The sequence below is a fragment of the Pseudophryne corroboree genome, chromosome 4, assembly GCF_028390025.1.
Source record: "Pseudophryne corroboree isolate aPseCor3 chromosome 4, aPseCor3.hap2, whole genome shotgun sequence".
Lineage (NCBI taxonomy): Eukaryota > Metazoa > Chordata > Amphibia > Anura > Myobatrachidae > Pseudophryne > Pseudophryne corroboree.
This window is the reverse complement of record NC_086447.1, coordinates 588,184,251-588,209,309: the sequence shown is the minus strand read 5'-3', so window position 1 is coordinate 588,209,309 and position 25,059 is coordinate 588,184,251.

Here is a 25,059-nt window from a genome sequence, read left to right as displayed (position 1 = left end):
AGAAAGCCTTTTCCAGCATGCTAGCACTTGTGCAACAAAAAGTGCCAGAATGCCCAGACCGTATGGACCATTTGATTCCTGTAGTCAGTCTGTAAAGAAAATATTAAATAAATACAGCACTCACACACCAAATGTATTATTTTGTTGTAAAAAAACAAAATGCTTACTTGTATAGAATATACTATCTGAAGGTCATAAGCACAATCGAGAATGTACAGTATAAAGTGAATTATCCATCTCTGTATGATAGTGGAGTACTATTGAGAATATATCCAATGAAAGTAACTGAAAATAATGCCTTAATAGTGGAAAGTATTACAGTCTTTGACAGCCTGATTTCTTTATGTACAAAGACTGTAGGTTACTTAACGTGCAACACAGCATGGCCCTCATTCCGAGTTGTTCGCTCGGTAAAAATCTTTGCATCGCAGCGATTTTCCGCTTAATGCGCATGCGCAATGTCCGCACTGCGACTGCGCCAAGTAAATTTGCTATGCACTTAGTAATTTTACTCACGGCTTTTTCATCGGTCTGGCGATCGTAATGTGATTGACAGGAAATGGGTGTTTCTGGGCGGAAACAGGCCGTTTTATGGGCGTGTGGGAAAAAACGAACCGTTTCCGGAAAAAACGCAGGAGTGGCCGGAGAAACGGAGGAGTGTCTGGGCAAACGCTGGGAGTGTTTGTGACGTCAAACCAGGAACGACAAGCACTGAACTGATCGCAGATGCCGAGTAAGTCTGAAGCTACTCAGAAACTGCTACGAGGTGTGTAATCGCAATATTGCGAATACATCGTTCGCAATTTTACTATGCTAAGATTCACTCCCAGTAGGCGTAGGCTTAGCGTGTGCAAAGCTGCTAAAAACGGCTTGCGAGCGAACAACTCGGAATGACCCCCCATATCTCTGATTTGACCACACCCACTGTAACATTTGGCCTGGTACTCATAAGTGAACCATTATTGCATAGAAAAAATGGATAACCTTAACACACTTGAAGATTTTATTTTTTGGCTTAATTTAAATCTCTCAATATTAGTTAAGTAGCATTAAAATATACAGAAAAAAATGTATTAAAGGATATCTCGACTCTACTTGCTGCTTGCTGCTGCTGACCTGTTCATTTTTTTTCAGACAGTGTGGTGTTGGAAATTAACATACTATCTGTTGGAGCATGCAGGAGAGAGAAGAGATGTGTCTGGCATGTTCAAGAAACTGGGAGTCATGCTGGAGAGATTAATTTTTATATTCCAAGTAAGTACTTTTGGGGAGCAGGCTTCCCTTAGGATGTACCACCTAAAATGGAATGTAATATTTTACTACCTTTTTTATATCAGTATGAGATTTATATTACACTTTTAGCAACATAGGAGTTCATTTCTAAACTGTCTCCTCTATTCTTTAAGGGAGAAACTTCCCTCCACTAAATAAATTGATGAATGATTTTGATCTTCCTTGGGCTGCAATTACAGCAAATATGTTGGAAGGGAAAAATTGCTTCTTCCATAACTGTCACTTTTAATTTTAATAGACATAAATTGCACCACTGCGTGTCATATTTAATTTTTTAGCTAGATTATTTTGACCCTTGCATTTAAATGCTTCGGTATTTATTACACACAGTGGGGCTTTTAAATAACAGGACCTATTGATAAGAAAATTAATCATTCTGTTAGCTGCATCTTTTTTTTACCAACATATCTAAACAAGACCATAGCCCAGTGCTGTGTTATGTATTGAGATAAAGGTGTTGTATAGAATTTTATTTTATCGCAAATTGCAAATATTACAACTTGGTTCAGGATTGCACTACAGATATACATTAACTGGTTATATGTTGATTTTTTAGTGGATGTTTATGAAATTTCTATTAGTATATACATATCCAATTATTGGTAGATGACAAAAAATAATCAAACCTCAAACATCTTTCTGTATTCTTCTACTTGTTATTTAACTTTGTTAATCAATGTTTTAACTCAATGTTTAAATTGTCTTCAGCATTAGTTTTGGAATTAAATATATTTAACCACTTAAGTCAGTGGTTCTCAAACTGTATGCCTAGGAATCCTGGGGTGCCTTGGGGTACTTGCAGGGGTGCCCGGAGTTGGTAGTTGTTGTTGGTTGAAAAAACTCACGCGACCAGGTTGTGGGATACAATGTGTTAAATATGGAGACTGATAAAGGACATTTTAAAAAAGGATAAGCATTTATTAATCTAAGTTACAGCAATGAAAACATGCACGTAAGAAAAAATAATAGTAAAAAACAAGTTCAAATATTTAGCTCTTATCTTCTATCTTTTAAGATCTGTCCCAGATGATGGTCATTGACTAAGTAGTTTAAATAATTAAGAGGGACATGTACTAAGCAGTGATACAAGTGGAGAAGTGAGCCAGTGGAGAAGTTGCCCACAGCAGCCAATCAGCATTGATGTAACATTTGTAATTTGCATACTATAAAAGTATACAGAGTAGCTGATTGGTTGCCAAGGGCAACTTCTCCACTGGCTCACCTCTCCACTTTTATCACTGCTTAGTACATGTCCCCCTAAGTTAAGATGATTCTCCAGGGTCCCACCTTATAACTTCATTGCAAGTTAAACGTTGGAGTGGATTTGTTGAATGCTAGGTCCACTGTAGACAGAACTAGCTTCGATCAGAACTAATCCACTATGTGTAAGTATCTAGGCTTTATAGCCATCCTGCAAGATTACTTTCAGTTTCTGTGAAGCTGGGTGCACTAGTCAGTCACATAAGATAATTTATCTTAACATGACAAGTTTCCCCTTTGACCCACTTATGAACACAATACCCCTAAATAGACAGTTTCCTTCTGAGAAACTGATAATAGGGACATATATTTATTATAATCAGCTAGCCTAAAAGCTGTGTACACTTCCCACTCACTATGTCCTTTGCACTAAGAAAGTCATTCAGACCCGATCGCACGCTGCATGTTTTTGCAGCCGTGCGATCGGGTCTGAACAGCGCATGTGCACAGGCCACAATGCACAGGCGTGTTGCTGTCCGGCGATGGCCGTGTCCGGGCAGCGATGAAAAGCATGAAGAAAGCGTTCACATCGGCGAATGCAAGAAGATTGACAGGAAGAGGCCATATGGGGGTGTCAACTCACCATTTTCTGGGAGTGGCTAGGAAAATGCAGGCATGCCTTTCTGTTTCCATGGAGGGATCTCAATGTCAGCTCCAGCAAGGATCATCATAGCGGCTGATTAAGTCTTGAGCTGTGCAGAGACTGCACAAACTTTTTGTTTGTGCAGTTCTCTGCGCAGGCAAATGCACCACTGCAAAGGCATTACCCTCTCCCCTGTAGGCGGCGAGTACCTGGTCGCAGCAGTGCAAAAGATAGCCTGCCTGTGACCAGGTCTGAATTAGGCCCTAAGTCAAAGGTTAAAGGCAGCTATGGAGCTATACAATAATTCTAGCTAGTGCCTGTGGATTTCCATTTCTTTTTAAATAAACATTTCAATGCCAGCGTTAATATATACTGCGGAAGCAAGGCGCATCTTATTAACATATACGATCATAATGCGCTGAATGTCGCAGCACTATGTCCCTTAAGAGAAAGCAAGTAGTCGCACACATGGTATTACTGAGGTCCAACACTCAGAGATATATATGTATTTAATATTAAAAGTTATGTATACAAAATAACATATGTACAATATATGATTCAGTATAACTTAAATAAATATAAGATTAGGTTACAGTGTTACAGTTACATAAGAATCAGTTACAGCCAGTATACCTCACCCCTATGCTCAGTGGACAGTCATCTCCATGTTAGAATCAGCACCAACTGAGCTTTCTGGGTGAGGAGAAATGCTTATATACTGTGTATGAGTCTTCTGCTATTGGTCCAGGGGAGGGAGGTCTCTCATTCATTGTGTGTTATTGGTCATTTCATATGAAAGCAATGTCCAGTTTCAAGATGCAGTCACAGGGGTCAGCCACTGGATTTATGCACACAGGCTTTCTTCAGGAAGTCCTTTGTTCCCATAAGAGTGACTTTAGATTTCATACATTTTATCATAACTAATCGTTGCAATGTGCTACAATTTACCCATAGTTATCAAATTAATCCACACATTCTCCTGATCATTTTGACACTAAACATGATATAATTAACTTTTTCCATCCTAATAATACATATATATCTGATGTTATACTCTATTATATATCTATACTAATGGTGCTAAACATGTTTTATCTATGTGTTGTATGAATATGTGTTGAATATGTCTTTATGGCTTCTTTGTGCGAATGTTTATGCTACCGTATAGCCTGTGCATGCTGCATGTATGCACACGCATGCCAGTAATGCACACGATCAGAGGTCATTCTGTTTGGAGTTTATATGTTGTGTGTATGTAATATTTTTGACTTTGACAGTCCACCCTTTGACAGTAAAAAATAACTGTCATAACTGTCACACTAAACATAATTAAAAAATATTTCAAACAATAATTGGTGACCTAGACACACGTATGTATTAATTTTGCAAATCAGACATTGACTATAGTTGGGGATGACAGGGAAGAGGCCGAGACATCCTCTATATGTGCTCGGTGGTCGCGGGACCACTGGTTGGATGTGGGACGATATTCAACCTATAGAGTACGCTGGGACAGTGTTATAGCCTATGATGTCTGATCTGAACAATCGTTGCATACATACACACATGTACCTACATCTTTGTCCACTGATGTTCAGATTCGATAGAGGTTTTGCTGGGTAGAGGGAGAAAACACAAACATTTTGTGAAAGAGACATATAAAATTTTCATGGTATATATTCCTATTACCTCCTGAACATTGTTTCCATTTCTGAATCGTATACCAAATCGGTTTCATCATTGAATAAGGGTTATTATTTCAGGTAGTGTCCTTCCTAGATATCATAAACCTTCGGAGTTCGGGAAGAGCCACTCATAAACTTTTCTTACACAAAAAACAATCTTTTGTACAGTCATAGTATTAATGAGCTCTTTTTCTGCTATATGTGAATAGGCCATTGTCTGATTGTTCCAGATTACCTCCCAATTTCCTGGTTTCCTGAAATTGGTGTGATTTAAAAATGTCAGGGATTTATCTATGGTACTGGTGGATCTTAAGACTAGGGGGTTTAGTTATATTATATTCCTTGTCCATCTGTCCCGCCCCCATCCTTCCATGTCATTCAAGTACCTCAGCTAACTCTAAAGAATATGGCACTAATCCTGCATTATTTTGTCTTAGAGGTACCTGTGAGCACATCTAACATTCCGTTTAATTTAAAACCTTACCCACTAGTGAGTGGTAATCACTCAAGGGATTTCTGTCAAATGCTGCCTTATTGCTAGACTGACATCTCTGGATGCACTCATCTTCAATTATAGGGTCACATTAACTACAAAATACAGTATTTCTCAGACAATAGCCTATCACGTTACCTCCGAACTCTGTAACTACTAGACGTTTGATTTTCTCTGGCTTTAAGCAAAGTGATAGGCTGATCCTGGGATCCTATTAAGACATCTCTACTTTCTCAAGAACCAGTTCCAGTCCCAAACTCGACTCCTCATAAAACTTCCCAAAAATAGAATGTTCTAAAAAAAAAATGTTTGTCAAAAGAAAAAAAAATAGAACAAAACAAATCTTGCATATAGCAAATCCATTACAACGACTAGTCTTTTTGTAATGCTTTAGTACGTTCAGGTAGTGTTCAACAGTGCCGCCTCTCAGTCTTCACGGAACAGATTCTCCAGTGATATGTCTGTGATTTCACTCCCTTTACGAATTCCTTCCGGACTAATGACTTTCTTGTGATGGGAATCATGGACCCAAGTCTCTCTCTCGGCTACTTTCACTGAAATTGTGCTGTCAACAAAACTTGATATGGTCCTTCCCACTTGTCTATTAGGCAACCTGAGCATAAGTATAATCACACAGTCTCTTGGTTCACAATCAAGACAGTTAGTAGTTGGCATACCAGGAATCAACAGTTTCAAGTTCTTTTGCTAAGTTTTCAAATGCTGGCTCATCTTGAAAAGATACTGTACTTTCACCTCATTGGTGTATTTCAGATCATGGTGCTGATCGATCATGACATGAGGTTGTCTTCCAAAAAAAAAAAAAAATTCAAAGAGGGTGATTCGTTAAGTGGGGATTTGGGAGTGGTTCCGATGCTACATAAAACTAGTGGCATTGTCTATGACCACAATAGTCCAGTTTCAGCCATCACTTTGTTTCTAAATCCTAGGTATACCATATCTACACACAAATTCCTGCACAGTTTTCTTTGCGGTAAATACAGCAGTATTTGTAACAGCAGGGAATGCCTCTACCCAGTTTGAGAAAACATCAGTGCACACCAATACATATTTCAAATTCCTACAGGGTGTTAACTGTACGAAGTCGATTTGTATTACCTGAAAAGGTCCATCTGCAGGAGGAGTATGGGATGGCTCTGTTAGTGCTACCTTACCAAATGTTCTTCCTCATGCAAGTAAGACAGGTCATTGCTTTCCTGCTTGCCTGAGAAGAGAACGCTGGTACACGCCAGTAAGCTCTTACCAATTTGCACATACCTTCCCAGATGAGTCAGACCATGTGCCATCTCAGCTAGGCTTGGGAGATACGCCCAGGGGGGCCACTGGCTTACCTTGTCCATCTCTCCAGAGTCCTGAGGACTCCTGACCATACCCCTTTGTCTTCGAGACCTCCTTTTCCTGTAGGGAACGCAAATTTGCATCTCAATTTAATTGTTGTGTGTTTGCAATGTAGAGTACCATGAGCATCACTCCAAAATCATCTCTAGAGTTGGTATATACTGTATTTTGGCTGACGTATCTTCTGAAAACTTGCATGCCCTGGTCAGTGAGACCAGCTCAGCGACCAGTGCTGCATGCGGTCTGCCCAAAGGCTTCAGCTTCTATAGTACCTCGGTCATCTACAACATCATATCCTGTGACATGTCTGTCTGTCTGTGGTAACTACCGTCAGTCTAGGGGAAAAAAAATATCAGGTCTGCGTTCACTAACGGGCTGTCACTTATATCTGGTCTTGTAGTAAAGGTGTGATTCAGATATTCCATACAATCATGCGCATCAGTGTCCATACAAAATTTTCCTTCACCAGTATTCTCATCCTCCACCCTTTGCGCATTACAAGGCACATGCAGTAATATACTGGTGTCATCAGTGACAGCTCCCTCATGCTGATTAGACATACCGGGTTCGGGCAGAACTTTGAAGGACCGATACAGCATGTGGGGCATGAACTATCAAATCATGTACCAGTACTACGTCCTAAGTATTTGGCCCTTGTCCTACACAACTGCAGTCTATCCTTTGAGACCTTGTGTCCTGTCTGGAAGAGGTGAAACCAAATGTTTTTTTTAGAATCCGCCAGTGAAGACACAAATGTATCAGAGTACAGTAATAAAGTCATATCAATACTGATCTCTTATCGGGCTGAATGGATAGTAATCAGCTATGCAAGGCCTGGGAGGAAATACTCAGGCTGTCAATAAAACCTTGGGAGAGTCGGGTCCATGTATTGTACCCCCTTTGTGAACGCAAAGATGAAGAGGAAACAGTGAATAAAACAGGATAGAGGTTTGTGACAGTAAAGTTGGTAGAGGTGGAGAGGATTTTATTAAAATGACAGCTAGATTGGGCACTACGGGGAATTGATTAACTACTTGGTCTACCCCCCCCTAAATCTTGTGCTTGCTGTGTCACTACTGGGACTACCTCAGCCATCAATCCAGTGTCCTGTCTATACTAAATTCATAGGGAACCAAGTATTTGCGAGATAATTTCTTCTACCTGTGATGGACATGAATCTAGAACAGTGGAATGCAACATTAGTCTTTGAGGAGTATCTAACATACCTTGCACTTCCTGAGCGGGAGTACAATATATGTATTTCACATCTCAATTTACACCACAAAATCTCTGTAGATTAAGTTAGTCAGGGGCTACTGCTGCTAGGAGAAAAGAAAAGGGTTTAGCATCATTAAGGCCCAATCGTAACTTCTGCAGGTTTTGTCAAAGGGTAATGTTGCACTTCTCTCATTACTCCCATTTGCCGAATTAGTTTTTACCAGTGATCTTTAATCCTAACAGAGAATTTTCTAGTACTACAACAAAAGCTTCTTGGTCATGCTAAGTATTCATTTAATCCTCCTCATCCCGTATTAAGGGTCTGTACATGGTCCAACAAACATTTCTGAGCTTATCTAGACAAGGGCATTCCTAGAAATAAATACTTCTTATGTGATAGTTAAAAAAGAAGTACTCTGGGGGTTACCCCTTCCCTGTCCGCTTTCCTACGGGAAATACTAATGTGCGGACAGGATATTCTCCATTTATGACAATACTTTCCTGATTTTTATTTTATTTTTGGGTCTTACTATATATGTACTTGAATGGCTCCATACTTACCAGTTCCACTGGTCTCAGCCACTTCCCCTGCAGGCTATAGCTCCTCTTTTACTAGTTGAATATTACTCCTCTGAGTGCATGAGAAATGGCTGAAACCAGAGTCGGGTCATCATCTCCTCCTAAATAAAACTTTTGACATTCATTAGTACATATTATAGGTTACATTCATATTTTTCATATTTTAATTTTTTTTAGTTTGTATACTGGCTGTAACTGCTTCCTCCTTCCACATAAGGCAATAGTGATGTACTTGCTTTATCTTTTTACTTCCTCATTGTTGCTATGAATTCAAACAGCTATTATGTTTTCGTTCTTATCTTATATGACTTTGGTCAAACATGTATTTTCATACTACCTGCAATACCTCAGGATCAAAACCACCAATCACTGGAAAATTACATTCATTCATTCATTCATTCATTCATTGTCCATTTTATCCAATCATTACAAAAAGCCTTTTTGTAAGGAACATCCTGTCAACATCCTGTTAGGTTTTGTTCCACTAGAATTCTGGGAGAGAAACAACTTATCGATCACCCCATCTAGCAGACTTCCACCGGACTTCCTACACACAATATAACTAGCGGACTCTTTCGGCCCCTGAATTTCAGCCTGAACCCTAGCTGCCGAATGTTTCTCACTTGTGCACTTGGCTCCCATTATGGGCCTTTTAACATGATCCCCAAATGGACAATACGAGCAAATGATGAAAGTCCTCAGAGTTCTTTCACCAACTCCTTCTCAACCGAGTATACAATGCCCCACCGACTGATGACATGTGTATATCAGAGAGGACCCTATTAGACCCCTCAGGCACTGAGAGCATGAAATGTATTAACCGAGTAATACCATGCCTTTCCTGTGGAGGTTACAGGCCTGCTACTTTTGGGTTTCTATCCACTGGAATTCCGTGTGGGAAACATCACCACACCATCCAATGAATGTCCACCAAGAATCTTCCTGGGAGAGCAGTGAAGTTCTTAACTCTTTACTAAATCACCTCTGCGTATGCTAACACAGCGCGTATGATGATGTTATTTGTGCAAAATGATGCAAAAAAAGTATCACGTTGTGACGCATATCACATGAGCAGAGGTGCTGTCAAATCGCATGACTCACAAATACTTGTTATTTGTGTGCCTTACGATTATGAAGACAATTTTACTTTTAACAGTAGGCTATGTCACCTGGAGTGTTTTATAAATTGGCTAACTCCACACCTGTCTATATTAATGTGTGGTTGCAAACCACTATGCCACCGCAGCTTCTCCTCACTGAATGTCACTCTACGGGATCCCGAATTCCAGGGTTCAATCCACTCACACTTACTTTCAACCCACACAAATTCACAATATTTTTCTGTACAGAAAAAGGAATCATTTCTCAGTGATTGATAACATCCCCCTATAGGTATTACAGTTCAATTCAATATGGCTATTGACTATAATTTAAATGCTATGATTCAGATTGGACAGCTATCTAGCAGAACGTACAATACTATAAATATACATATATCCATATAATAATAGTACAATAACATATATTATATATATATATATATATATATATATATATATATATACATTATTATTACACTCTATGAAAACCTCACACAGCATATGTATTTATACACATATACTGATTGTGGTTTCCACAGCAGCTCTAATTTGCATCTTAACAGATGTCTCACTAGGTCTTGTCCTGTTCCAGACTGGTTGAACAAGTTCATTAACATTTCAATTATCTAGGTCTTGGAACAAGCAGAGGGCTCATCTTACACACTCATTATCTTCCAAGTCTAAAACAAATCATGGAAAAACTTTATCATCTTTGTGTATTTATTTTTCTTACATCTAGCTAAGTATTAATCTCACTATTAATCTCACTAGGCCTAATTGAAACACTATTTATAATTGACTATGGCATGGGTTAGTTAAATTCATTTGTAGCTTTTAAATGGTGATGGATTTGTACATATATATATATATATATATATATATATATCTGCAGAGAGTCCTGCACTCACATCACTAAAGGTTATAAAATAGCGGGTGCGACCAGTAACCATAAGAGGTCACACAATATACAATACATCTGCCACTGCTGTGGAGGGTGCACTCGCGCAAAAATAGTCCATAAGACTTGATTGTAGTTCAATTTCTTTTAAGTTCTTTTAATGAGAGTCAAGGATCGTGCCATATAAAGTCGACGTTTCGGTCCCTCTTGGGGCCTTTCTCAAGACCGGCACACTCAAAGATTCTACAACATAATAAATTAATGTCATAGAACATTCAACAACAATAGAACAGTGCAGTATAACATAGTTAGGGTAAGATATAATACAGAGTGCAAATAAAACATGGTCACATGCTACACCGCCACCAATGCCTCCCAGGCCCCTAATGAACCAGACTGTAGGTGACTGCTGTAAAAAATCCTCATAAAACCAACCACCAACAAATAGATCACCTCTGATGGAATCACCAAAAGAATATCAGCATAAATACGATCAATCATTAGTGCAGCTGAAAATTACCTGCACTGACAATGCGTCAATAGCATGGATCGAGTTCAAACTCATGCAAAGCTCATTGTACACAAATCACTAGAAAACATACGAGGGAATTCAATCAACCTGTATAATAAATCACATATATGAACTCAGAACTAACAGAGCCTCAACATGTAATAAGGTAATAAGAGGTATACCTGAAGTGTAACATATGGTAGAATCGACTGCAGCTGTCACGGCAGAAAATCCTGCCCAGTGAATTCACTACAAACATAATAAACACAGGATAAGAGTCCAGGAATGTGCAAACAGACAAATGCAGATAAGTATATAGACCAGTACTCACGGAGCCGGTACCAAACAGGCGTCAGACAGCTGCATGTCTCACACAATCAGCTGCTGACTATTTATTGACCCCTGGACCGGAAGTGTAATCAAACGCAAAAGTGTACAGTGAGGCATACAATAGTAATACAGCCTAAACCCGCTCGCTGGTCAGCCTGTCAACGGGGTAAACAAACTAAACTACCCACTGAGTGTAAAGGAAGAAGCCGAGAACAATCAGGGTCAGGATCGGAGCCGCTCAAACACGCTCTTCCGCGTGTCATCTCCCGGAAGCGCGTGCGTTCCACGACCCGGAAGTGACGCGGGACTCACCAAACTAGGCGGCGCAGGACAGTGGACGACGACTTGCGTTCCACAGGCATAGCCGCTCATAACTGACCACTCAAAAACGTTCAACCATGTATACATCTAAGTGCTAAATAGAAGAAGAAAGATGGTAATCATCGCCAGTAACACGTACAATGAAAGTCACCAATTAAGGCACCCGACCCGCCTAATCCTACATAGAAGACCATATATATACTAACTGCACCTCATCAAAAATAGATCTGTAAAACACATCCAAAGGGGGTGCAGGGCGATAAAACCCAAAACTGGATTGAACGATTGCAGACTCAAATGGACACATATAAGCGGGATCTCATTTCCTTTAAAAGGAAAAAGTTATCTGCGGTCACCAATGACTACTCTAACCATACGGTTTATAGATGGCTGTTAGGTAACTCGTCCAATGAACGGCCACAATACACCAGACGTAGGGCTCAACCATCCTCTCGAGAATTTGTGTCCTCGGCCTCCACATCAGATACTGAATTTTATGATGGAACGGCTGATTCCACACGTTTTTTAGACAAAGGAGGCAATATGCCCCACATTCATTCCAGGGTGTTAAGAAGCGGCATAGACCGCACCCGAGGAGGGGGCAACACCGGGACGCGAGGTCGACGGAGACGCAAGTGAATACAGTATTTAATCTTTCTAGTGTTGAACTAAGTGAGGATGAAATGAAATTATTAGCTAGGGGTTTATCTTTTGTACCCACATGTCGGAGTAATCCATTTAAAAAGTCCATTGACCATTACAAATTTGGTCGGTCTTTACGTTTAAAAGAATTTTTTGCTAATAAACCTATGCAAGTTCCAAAACCTGAATTAAAACTTAAACCAAAATCATTTTTCAAAACAACCTTCGTCCAATTCCAGCATTAGAACTTTTTTAAGATTGGTACAACAAGATATGGATACTACCCCCTCGAAAAAAATGTACGATAACCTCACAGTTCCAGAAAGAAAGGCATTGAAGAGACTTAGAGAATCACCGCACCTTGTGATCCGCCCTACGGATAAAGGTGGAGCTATCGTGGTCCAAGATTGGACCGATTACGATAGTGAAATCAGCAGACAATTGGCTGATTACTCTACTTATCAACCATTGACAGTGAATCCTATACCTCGATTTAAATCCAAAATTGACAACATCTTAAAGTTGGGTTTTGAGCAGGGATTGCTTGATGATAATCTGTTGAAATATCTTACAGTTAACAACCCCAAATGCCCCATCCTTTATACTTTACCCAAGGTGCACAAAACCTTAGTGCACCCACCAGGGAGACCTATTATCGCCGCAGAGGGATCTCTACTACAACCCATTGCTATATTTATTGATAGCATTCTTCAACCATCGGTTTTTAACACCAGTAGTTACCTGAGGGACACGGGTGACTTTTTGAGACATTTAAGAAATTTCCAGTATACTAATGAGCATATACTATTAGTTACGATGGATGTCTGCTCCTTGTATACGGTGATTCCACATCAGCAGGGATTGGATGTCTTACTTAATGTTCTCTCACACTCACCGCATTTGGAATTCCCGTCCGAATTCCTATTGGAACTTACATCACTGGTTCTCACGTGTAACCATTTTGTCTATAAAACTGATTATTTTTTGCAAATTGCGGGTACGGCGATGGGGTCCAATCTGGCCCCGTCGTACGCTAACCTCTTCATGGATAATTATGAAAACACATTCATTTTACCACAATACGGGCATAAGATTGTTTTTTTCAAACGTTTTATTGATGACATTTTCCTCCTTTGGTCTGGTACCGAAGGGGAATTTGTCGAGATGATACAACATTTAAATTCATTAAATAATCCCATTCGGTTTACGTATTCTATATCCGATACTGTTATAAATTTTTTGGATGTAACTATTATAAAAACTGGTAACAAATTTGACACAACCTTATATCGTAAGCCTACGGACCGCAATGTGACATTATTGGCGACCAGTCATCATCCGCCTGCTCTTAAACAAAGTTTGCCCATTTCGCAGTATCTTAGAGCTATGAGAATTAACTCCATTCCAGAAAATAGACATGAACAATGTTCTGATATTACAGCTCGTTTCTTGGAACGTGGGTATTCGAAATCTATACTCTCACAATGTCTTATAAAGGCTTCCCGTATCTATGACGGGGAATGTTCCTCAAATAAACACCAAATAAATCGTATGATCTTCCCTACTCAATTTGATGGCTCTGCTGATGTTACTAGGAAATCACTTAGAAAACATTGGCCTATTATTTCCTCGGATGCCAATTTACCCTTTAAAGGTGTAGCAGCACCTATGATGGCATACCGTCGAGGTGCCAACTTAAAACAACTATTGATGAGACCTACGTTGTACCCTGAGCCCCAGATGTCACATGTGCAATTAATGCAGGCCAAACCTGGCTGTTTTTCTTGCGGCAGTTGTACCACATGCCGTTCCATGATAATAGGTCCTTATATATATCATCCGCACACTGGTAAGAAGCTTAATATTAAATTTCATTTACACTGCAGATTAGATTTTGTTATATACATTCTTAAATGTCCCTGCGGTCTTTGTTATGTAGGCATGACATCCCGTCCTTTTAGAGACCGTATGGCCAACCACAGGTCAACTATCCACACGGCTTTAACCTCCGGCCTGACTGATAAACCGGTTGCCAGTCATTTTCTGATGGCGAGGCACCAGGTAGCCACCCTTAAATGTCAGTTAATCGATTGGGTTCCTCCACCCGCTCTAGGAGGTGATCGGCTGCTGGCACTTAAACAAAGGGAAAGTTTTTGGATACACACATTGAATACTGTGGCTCCCAAAAGGCCTGAATGAGGCTAACCCCCTTAATATCTTTATCTAATCTGATATCTTGATCTTAGGTTTGATGATTAGAATCTCTCCGCTGTAGATACCTTCGATTCTAGGTCCCCTGAGTTTATAATTCATGTTCTGCTTATGTGTATATGTTTTGTTTGTCGTTTTATCGTATGGTGTTTATTCTGGTGCGTCTTCCCAGGTCCCTAACAAATTGACGTAGGACGCCCCATACCGCCTATTCCTGTATATCGTAATTGTATTATCTATGAATCGTTTTTGAATATCTATATTAATACCCCCTTTGGATGTGTTTTACAGATCTATTTTTGATGAGGTGCAGTTAGTATATATATGGTCTTCTATGTAGGATTAGGCGGGTCGGGTGCCTTAATTGGTGACTTTCATTGTACGTGTTACTGGCGATGATTACCATCTTTCTTCTTCTATTTAGCACTTAGATGTATACATGGTTGAACGTTTTTGAGTGGTCAGTTATGAGCGGCTATGCCTGTGGAACGCAAGTCGTCGTCCACTGTCCTGCGCCGCCTAGTTTGGTGAGTCCCGCGTCACTTCCGGGTCGTGGAACGCACGCGCTTCCGGGAGATGACACGCGGAAGAGCGTGTTTGAGCGGCTCCGATCCTGACCCTGATTGTTCTCGGCTTCTTCCTTTACACTCAGTGGGTAGTTTAGTTTGTTTACCCAGTTGACAGGCTGACCAGCGAGCGGTTATAGGCTGTATTACTATTGTATGCCTCACTGTACACTTTTGCGTTTGATTACACTTCCGGTCCAGGGGTCAATAAATAGTCAGCAGCTGATTGTGTGAGACATGCAGCTGTCTGACGCCTGTTTGGTACCGGCTCCGTGAGTACTGGTCTATACACTTATCTGCATTTGTCTGTTTGCACATTCCTGGACTCTTATCCTGTGTTTATTATGTTTGTAGTGAATTCACTGGGCAGGATTTTCTGCCGTGACAGCTGCAGTCGATTCTACCATATGTTACACTTCAGGTATACCTCTTATTACCTTATTACATGTTGAGGCTCTGTTAGTTCTGAGTTCATATATGTGATTTATTATACAGGTTGATTGAATTCCCTCGTATGTTTTCTAGTGATTTGTGTACAATGAGCTTTGCATGAGTTTGAACTCGATCCATGCTATTGACGCATTGTCAGTGCAGGTAATTTTCAGCTGCACTAATGATTGATCGTATTTATGCTGATATTCTTTTGGTGATTCCATCAGAGGTGATCTATTTGTTGGTGGTTGGTTTTATGATGATTTTTTACAGCAGTCACCTACAGTCTGGTTCATTAGGGGCCTGGGATGCATTGGTGGCGGTGTAGCATGTGACCATGTTTTATTTGCACTCTGTATTATATCTTACCCTAACTATGTTATATTGCACTGTTCTATTGTTGTTGAATGTTCTATGACATTAATTTATTATGTTGTAGAATCTTTGAGTGTGCCGGTCTTGAGAAAGGCCCCAAGAGGGACCGAAACGTCAACTTTATATGGCACGATCCTTGACTCTCATTAAAAGAAATTAAAAGAAATTGAACTACAATCAAGTCTTATGGACTATTTTTGCGCGAGTGCACCCACCACAGCAGTGGCAGATGTATTGTATATATATATATATACACACAAATTCTGCTCCGGCACTCTGCTCTGCCCCTGTTATGGGACTGACTTGCTCAGGTGCCTTCCTCCAGGGGTACAAACCCTTTGCATAGAATCAACAGGAAATAACGAGGCGGCACTCGGAGTCTTGTAAAACAGCAAACCATGTAATAGTGCAGATCTGCACTATTACATGGTTTGCTGTTTTACAAGACTCCGAGTGCCGCCTCGTTATTTCCTGTTGATTATATATATATATATATATATATATATTGTTTATTTGAGTCAAAGGAAAGAGATTGTTTAACAATGGCTATCAGGAACAGCTGAAATGCAGCTGTTAGCTAGGTGGGTAGGTAGTGGCCTTAACACCAATGCAGATTGTGCAGCTGTTACTACATTAAAACTAAAATGGCCACTGCTCCTCCCCCTTCCAAGCCATGTGCTTGGACACAAAATGGAATCCGAATCCATGCCATGCGGCCAGAATACACAAACACTCTATCCTTTGTCACAAATAAATCCCAAATTATACAAGCACCAGAAATCACCATGATGGACATTTCCCACTGCATGGTAACAAAGTTTCCACACGCTGTGTCTTTTTCAGTGCGAACTAAGCTTTGATACTTCAGGCCTGTGTTAGCAGTATGCGAATAGGATGCAGCATGCTAACACAGATATCCGTCATGCACCAACTTTTAAACACTCTTTAAATTTACTTAACAGATAAACAATCCAATCTGAATCAAACACAATATGACTTATTGAACCTCGTTAGCAACAATAAAAAGTACACTGTAACATTTCTAATATTGTGCGTTTTTGTCACACTCAAAGGCAACAAAGAAATCTATTGTCCCTTGATTCATATCAGTGCCTTACTGATAAAGCAAAAAAACAGATGTGGTTCAGCAGCATCAGATGCGTCCATCCTTAGCTGGTAGACCACAGCAACGTCTGTACTGCGCATCATTAAGTACGTGATATTCTGGCTGTGAGCCCACAACTGTGAATTTCCATTTATTTTTAAATAAACATTTCTATGCCAGCGTTAATATATACTATGGATGTAAGGCGCATCTTATTACCATATACAATAATAGTGAGCTGAACTTCGCAGCACTATGTCCCTTAAGAGAAAGCAAGTAGTCACACACATGGTTTTACTGAGGTCCAACGCTCAGAGATATATATGTACTTGATATTAAAAGTTATGTATACAAAATAACATATGTACAATATATGATTCAGTGTAACATAAATAAATATAAGATAGGGTTACAGTGTTACAGTTACATAAGAATCAGTTACAGCCAGTATACATCACCCCTATGCTCAGTGGACAGTTGTCTCCATGTTAGAATCAGCACCAACAGAGCTTCCTGGGTGATGGGAAATGCTTATATACTGTGTATTGGGGAAGATACATGTCTGGGGCTGAGTCTTCTGCTATTGGTACAGGGGAGGAATGTCTCTCAGTCATTGTGTGTTATTGGTCAGTTCATATGCAAGCAATGTCCAGTTTCAAGATGCAGTCACAGGGGTCAGTCACTGGTTTTCTGCACACATGATTTCTTCAGGAATTCCTTTGTTCCCATAAGAGTGACTTTAGATTTCATACATTTTATCATAACTAATCGTTGCAATGTGCTACAATTTACCCATAGTTATCAAATTAATCCACACATTCTCCTGATCATTTTGACACTAAAAATTATATAATTAACTTGTTCACGAACAGAGGCCACTCTGTTAAGAGTTTGTATGTTGTGTGTATGTAATATTTTTTACTTTGACATACCTATATGAAAAAAACTTACTGTATCCTAATAAAAAGTACATAAAGCAATGAAGTTATACACATATAAAATTATGTTAGCCATGAACAAAATGGCATCATAAAAGTAGTTATAAATATCACTCCATACAGTAGTCCAGGACTAATTAAAAAGATGTATTGTCAATGTAATAGGCAAAGTCAGTGCTTGTGGTTTCCAATCATAAACTATGTGGACAAACAGAAGTAAATCCTATCCCTCACCACATAACTTATAAATACAATTCAATTTTTTTTATTTCTTAATAAGAAACTTTTGGCTTAGGGATGCCATGAAAACAAATCTGATACTCTAGGGCACCCTGATTCAAAAAGATTGATAACCACTGACTTAATTGTTGAATTTTTCCCCCACGAAACAACTAAGAGATTGTTGGGTATTTTTTTATTACTTACTTAAGTTTTAAAAGTATTTTTTTAATAATATATTAAAATCATTTATTACAAAAAATCTTTTAAAAAAGCATAAAAACAGGTAAAATCACAGAATTGTGACTTGTTTTTTGTCCTACAGTAATATTAATCTCAAAAACATTAATTTCCAATCATTTTCATTCAAGTTGGACCACCTCACAGCTCACAATATTATTTTCATCCAGTATAGGCCAAAAAGTTGCATCGAGGAAGCTGGATGACTAAGCAAAGCAACAGCAGTGGGCGACACAAACATGTGGCACTTAAACTTACAACATGGCACATCTAGGTAACAGAATGGCATTGCAGCGGCAGACAGGGTGGCAGTTTAATAAACTATACAAATGTTTGTTGTCTACACAAGAACTACGTCAGCAATGTTCCAAACAGCGCATAATGCAAAGATAAGAGGTGCAAGATGGAATTGGCCCACCCAAACGTGACATGCACAGTTTAACAAACCAATTGCTTCAGCGATAGGATCTGCCACTTGTGGCTGAAATGATTGGTTTGTTTGGGCTCCCACAAAACAATGATCTCTATGTAACCAAACTGGCTCTACATAGGCAAAATGTCATAATTGTCATCATCATCCGATTTCTCACTTCCATCAGTGTGTACATCATCTTCTTCATATAATATAAATTTTTCTACACTGGAATCCACCATTATAGATACCTCTGTATTTTTTGATGTAATTGCCAGGAAAGTCCTTTCTCATGGAATTTGTAATTCATTTTGATGAACATAATCTTATCCACATTTTGGGGAAGTAACCCCCTATGCTGATCACTGACAAGGTTCTAGGCTGCACCGAAAATTCTTTCTGAGTACACACTGGAGGGTGAGCAACTTATGTAAAGCAAAGCCAGTTTGTGCAAGGGCATCCAAATGTTTTTCCTGAAGTAGTGAAATGGACTGTTTGACATGCCTATTTGGAAGCTATAACTAAAATAATCATCAACAATGAATATTACATTGTGGTGCGGCCTGTAGCACCACGGTAATTTTATGAATATTACTCTTCTGTATGACCTACAGTGTCACAATACTTGTATGACATTAGGTTATGACTGTCATGGCTAGGGTTGTTTGTGAATCCGGACTAGGTTGAGCTGCTGTGTTTTAGCCTGGGACCTTAGGATGAAATTGGGCTGGCAAATATATATTCTACTCATTCATAGACGTGGCAGTTTGGCAAAGTTGAAACACCTGACTGGATGCTGTATTAGGTGAATTAAGTTGATGATGTTGTACCAGCTATATCGGAAACTGGAACACTGGGGTGATGAGCTACCAGCATTAGAATAGCCGGGAAGTTCATAACACTGAGGGTTCACAATCACTGGAATGAGATTAACCAGTGAATCTGGAAATGCTGCAACGGATTTGCAGCAGCAGCTTTACAGGAACACAGGTATAGGCTGTACCAGTGAATTGGGTTATGCTGCAATGGATTTTAGAAGCAGCTTTACTGGAATGCTGGGATAGGCTGTACCGGGTGTAGTATGGCTGACCGGCGGTCAGGAGACCGCCGGTCAGCATACTGATGTCGGGATCCCGGCAGCGTACTGATGCTGGGATCCCGGTGGGGAGGGGCGAGTGCAGCAAGCCCCTTGCGGGCTCGCTGCACTCGCCACACTGTGGGCTCGGTGGCGACCTGCGGTCACCACGGGTTCTATTCCCACTCTATGGGTGTCGTGGACACCCACGAGTGGAAATAGTCCCTGTTGGTCAGCATGCCGACCATCGGGATAGTGAGGGGTCAGGATGCTGGAGGAGGTCATGTGACTGTCTGTCTCCCGACCGCCGGTCACATGAATACCACCCGCTGTACCAGTGAATTGGGAAATGCTGCAATGATGAACTGAGCATCCCTTCAGGATCACTAGGATTGGCTTTTCAGGTGACTCTGGATATGCTACGAGGATGAACTACTTCAGGATCACTGGGATTGGCTGCACCAGACTGACAATGGCCACCAGGGCTGGGAGCGCCTGTAACGGAGACACAGCACAGCGGCAGAAAACACAGGATGCCAGACAGACCAGCAGATGATGGTCATCACCTCAGAGTGCAGCACAGATAAGAGAGAGCGCAGATGTGGAGCACTGAATACCTCTGTTTTGTAACAATGACTTTCAGCATTACAATATGTTTATGAATATTACATTGATGTCTGACCTACAGCATCACAACATGTGTATGAATATTAAACTGTGGTACAGCTTGCAGCATATCAATACTTGTAGGAATATTAAACTGTGGTCTGACCAGCAGCATCACAATACTTGTATGAATATAACACTGTGATATGAATGAGCTACAATGTCACAATACTTGTATGAATATTACACTGCAACATGGTCAGCAGCATCCCAGTGCTTATGTGGATACAAAACACAACAAAAATCTTTAAAACTTTTTTAAGCTTCTTTTTTTTATTTTTATTTTTACAATTTTTAATTACTTTTTTAATGCACGTGGACGGACAGCACATCCCTGGATTTGAGACACAGCCCACCTCCCCATGGATGGAGCACAGCACACTCCTCGTTGGGCAAACCAGCCCCCCTGGACAAAGAAAAGCACAATCCTGGTTGTGACAACAGCCCCCTGTATAGAGCACAGTGACAGCACACCCCTGGATTGGACAACAACCCCTGGCCTGGACACACAGCCTCCCCTGGACAGAACACAGAACATCCCTGTTTTGGGCAACAGCCCCCTGGACAGAGCACAGTGACTATACACCCCTGGACTGGACAACAGCCCTTGTAATGGACACACAGCACACCCCTCCCTATAGAATGGACAGAGCACAGTGACTGCAGCAGTACACATTCGTGGATTGGACAATACCCCCATTGACACACAGCCCCCCCACTGGAGTGGACGCAGAGCACAATACAGCCCAACAGCTGAGGACTCAGCAATGAAATGATGCCAATCACCACGGAGAACTCAAAGCCTGCAAGAATCAGACAGCATGAGAATGATGTTTTGGCTCATCTGGGATTCCAAGTCAGGCGGGAAAATCCGACCCAGACTCGGATCCTACTTTGATCCCCTATGTTTGTTTGGGTCTGGTACTTGGAGAACAGGACCTGCTCATCTCTAATATTATATATATATATATATATATATATATATATATAAAGTCAAAGGATACCGGCTCTCCCATCAGCTGCATTACCGCGCCGGGTGCCCGCATAGTAAAGTTCAATAGAGATATGTGGAAGTGCGGCACTCCAAGCGACTTCAATAACAAGACTACAGGCAGTAGAGTTAGAGCAACGTTTCATTGTTTAACACATTGTCTTCAGGCTTACAAACATAAATAAAACAACACTCACCTAAATAGTGATCTCACCCCAGTGACTGGCGCCATCGATCCGGAAACGGGATAATGTACATGTCTCTTCTATGCAGTCAATGCTTGTTGATATGTTGCCTTGGTGATGGGAGCACTATGATGACGTCAGCGACGTCCACGTCAGCGTTCCTGGGCGGGCTGCAATCCCGTTTCCGGATCGATGTGTCTAATGTAAAACCTCTTGCCACTGTATGGATGGCAAAAGCTATCACCAGCAACAAGGTATCATCTACATGTAACACAATTATTTATTTTATTCGATGTCCATGCGGACTTTACTAATTTACAATACATGTCTCTCTGAGTGCCGCCATCCTTTTCTTTATGTATATATATATATATATATATATATATATATATATATATGTGTGTGCGTGTGTATAATACAAATGTACTAATTTACTATAGGTAAAACGTTTGCTTGGCTTATGCAATCACTACTCAATTTTTTTATGAGATTGATATAAAGGTTATATTAATAAGATCACACATACAATCAAATTCCTGATCGTCAATTTTTCAGTTAAGTCTATTCTTGGTGTCAAATTCCTGTATCTAGGCCTGCAAATACTGAAATAGTCTTGGTGTCTGATCAATTTCAACATGCTAAAGCTCAAAATTAAATGTAATTATATTTTACAGTACAGCAAGAGGGTTAGTTAGTAGTCCCTTCAGGCAGTAGCAGAGTTTAATTATATTAATTATACTGTAGAGGGTAGACAAATCAGTATGGCAACAGTTGCTGAAATTGAGTGACTTCTTAAAAACTGTGACTGTTCCTGCTGGTAGTTCATAAAATTATATTTTTCTATTCCCAACAGCTCCAAATGAGTATAGAAGATTGAATTTGGTATCTTATGATTTCTGACGATGACTGATAAATTTGGCAAGTAGATATTTCTGGATTTAATTGTTGAGATCCTGGCAGGCTGGCTTGTTGGATGAAATACTGTAGCTTTTTTAGTTTATTACAGTACTACAGTATATGCTAAAGCTAGGTTTGTTATACTGTAAATCTTTGTGAGTTTTTTTGCTCACATATAGGTAATGATGTCTTCTAATGGTATAAAAGGGAATGCGCTACCTGAACTTATGTGACAGTTCTAAATTCAACAAAAAATAGAACATTATTTTTTATCACCATTTTTCATTAATGTCAAAATGAACCAAACAGCTTTATATTTATGTTTTTATTTAAAGCGCTCATGCTTGTTTCCACTTTACATTATTTTACATTTTAGCTTGTGGGTCTATTCTGGCACTGCCTATACAATTTTAATATTTGTGATTTATGGACAACTGTGGTAATCATCATGCTGTCATGATGATGGGCCTATTTTTATGTGGTGTCCTGGGGCTTTAGTCCCATTCACATCTTTGTTAATCTGGTCAGGTGACAAATAGTGATTTAAAGGTTGTCTGCTAATAAGATATGACTTTCAATGGATTGTTTTAAGACATATCCTTAATATCATAATACATTTATCAAACTACTCCCAAGCATTTATTTTCTAGAATTCTAATCAAAATAAGCACCGGAGGTCCTCCTTCTCCTAACCCAGGCTTTACTGTGATTGGCCTCTCTTTCTACATTTTCCTATCTCAGGAGTGATACGAATGATGTCACAACTTCTATGTTTATATCCATTGCTAATCATAGCAAAATCAGATATAAAAAAGACCAATAGATATAAAAAAGACCAATATGGTCTTTTTTATATCTGATTTTGCTATGATTAGTAATGGATATAAACATAGAAGGTGTGACATCATTCTTATCACTCCTGAGATAGGAAAATGTAGAAAGAGAGGCCAATCACAGTAAAGCCTGGGTTAGGAGAAGGAGGACCTCCGGTGCTTCTCCTAACCCAATAGTACTTGCAGATAGAATCTCCTAACTGCAATAGTACTTGCAGATAGAATCCTGCCTCTAATATGAGAAATAGTCACCAGTACAATGTAACACAGACTCTGGGCTACACTCCTCTGTGACAAAGCTAATCACATGTGTGTTCTTACCTCTAATAGAAAATAATGTCATACTATTCAAAGCTTACAGCCTGGAGCTACATTTTGACAACAGGAGTGTAACATCCTCCCCTTTAGTTTCTTATATCTACTGTAGTCAGCCCAGAAATAGTAGTTTAGGAACAAAATCTTGCTGAAACATAGCAAGTTCTCTTTTGTACATCCTCCCATGTTATTATTGGACTTTCCACTTCCAAACAAAACTAATGCCAAGCATTAAACTGCTCACAAATTTTCATATGCAACCTGAAGTGTGATAAAGTGTAAACATACCATCTTTACTGCCAAATAGAACCTTCATGATAACTTTGTTATTCATCAGCAAGATATACATATACAAAAATATGGATCAAATAAGGTTTGAGATAAAAATATGGCAAAGAAAAAGGGACAGACTAGATTGGCCAAGTGGTTCTTATCTTCTGTCAAATGATATGCTTCTATGTTTCTAAGATGACTTTAACAGAATAATTATGGTATCAGTTAAGACGTTACATTATTCCAACAGAGTACATCTTGAACATTGCAAAATTAAATGGTGTGGTTCCGCGCAAGGCTCTTAATAGGATGAAAGGTAAAATAAACCAACTATCAATAAAAATTGTAGTAAAATAAGTTTAGCTGTGCTAGTGGTACTCCCAAAAGTACAATAACACCCCTTTCACACAGAATGTGAAATAACCGGGTAAAGAAGTTCCGGTAATTTTATGATTAACACGGGTCCTTTCTCTGTGTGAAAGGGTCAACCCGGGTTGAAATTGCCGGGACTTCGACTCTGGAATTTACCAGGGTCAGAAACCCAGGAACTTGAACCCGAGTTGACCCTTTCACACATACAAAATACCCGTGTTGATCCGCAAATTAAAAGGTGGAAATTCTTAACCCGGTAATTTGCTTGTCTGTGTGAAAGAGGGGTCAGGCAGGGACCGGCAAAATGAACCGGCATTTAAATGTCTGGTAAAAGCTGGGACTTTCAGACATTTCTGTCTGAAAGTGGTAAAATTTTATATCCAAAAGATTATTATAGATATAAATGAGCTTTAAATGTGTACTCAATAAAATAAGATAGAGTCTCTATCACCTAATTGTGACATTGGTCCTGTTTGTAACAGCATAATTAAGAATTATTTACAAAATCATGAAGCCAAAATGACCTCTTATTGTGTGTTTCTTACTGTGATGGGCAGTCTCTTATACTATTGATCCACTATGTTGAATTTACTATAAGACTATGGGGTATATGCAATTGCGGTCGAATTCCCGAAAATGTTGAGAAACGGGACATTTTCGTCAAAAATTTTTTTTGACAATGCAA